The sequence below is a fragment of the Octopus bimaculoides genome, chromosome 15, assembly GCF_001194135.2.
Source record: "Octopus bimaculoides isolate UCB-OBI-ISO-001 chromosome 15, ASM119413v2, whole genome shotgun sequence".
Taxonomy (NCBI): Eukaryota; Metazoa; Mollusca; class Cephalopoda; order Octopoda; family Octopodidae; genus Octopus; species Octopus bimaculoides.
The window spans coordinates 20,399,321-20,400,121 of NC_068995.1; positions in this window are offsets into that span (position 1 = coordinate 20,399,321).

The following is an 801-nucleotide window of genomic DNA, read 5'->3' on the forward strand; positions in this document are numbered from 1 at the left end:
GAGAGAGAGAGAGAGAGAGAGAGAGAGAGAGAGAGAGAGACAGACAGACAGAGAGACAGAGAAAAGCATAAGAGAGACAGAGGGCTGTGGAGAAAATGATATAGTAGAAATTGGCTAGAGAGAGGATAAAGGAAGAAATATATAGAGTCATTGAATAAAATAGGGGCTGATTATGGAGGTAGAGAGAGAGACTAAGAGAAAGGAAGAGAGGGGAAGAGAGAGAAGACGGAAGAAGGAAAGAGAGAAAAGAGAAATGAAGAAGGAGAAATAGGTTTAGAGAACTAGAAGGAAAGGAGAAAAAGGGAGAGACGTAAGGAGAGAGTGTAGAGGAAGAAGGGATGCTGGATAGAGAATGAAACGAATGAAATGAATGAAATACAAGTGGAAGGAATAAGAATGAAACAATTATGTTTTGAAGACAAGATGGGATGGTCACGGCTGAAAAGACTTTTGATTATAGGTTTGTCCGATCAAATCTAGCTTGGGGCTGCACAACAACGAGAACGGGAAAGAGACTGGGGTTAGGGAGCGTGGAAAAAATATAAGGCGAGGAAGAGATTGAAGGGGAGAAAATAGATGAAGGAATAGAAGAAGACAGAAACAGGGTGGAAGGGGATAGGGGTGAAAGGGTAAAGTGTGAGTGAATAGGGATAAATGGAGAAGTATGAGTGTTAGAGGGAGAGTGATGGATAGAGAGTGGGAGCGGTAGTGATAAGGGTAAAGAGGAGAGAGAAAGAGAGAGAATGTGTATGAACGTTTTAAGGAGAGAGACATATATATATATATATATATATATATATA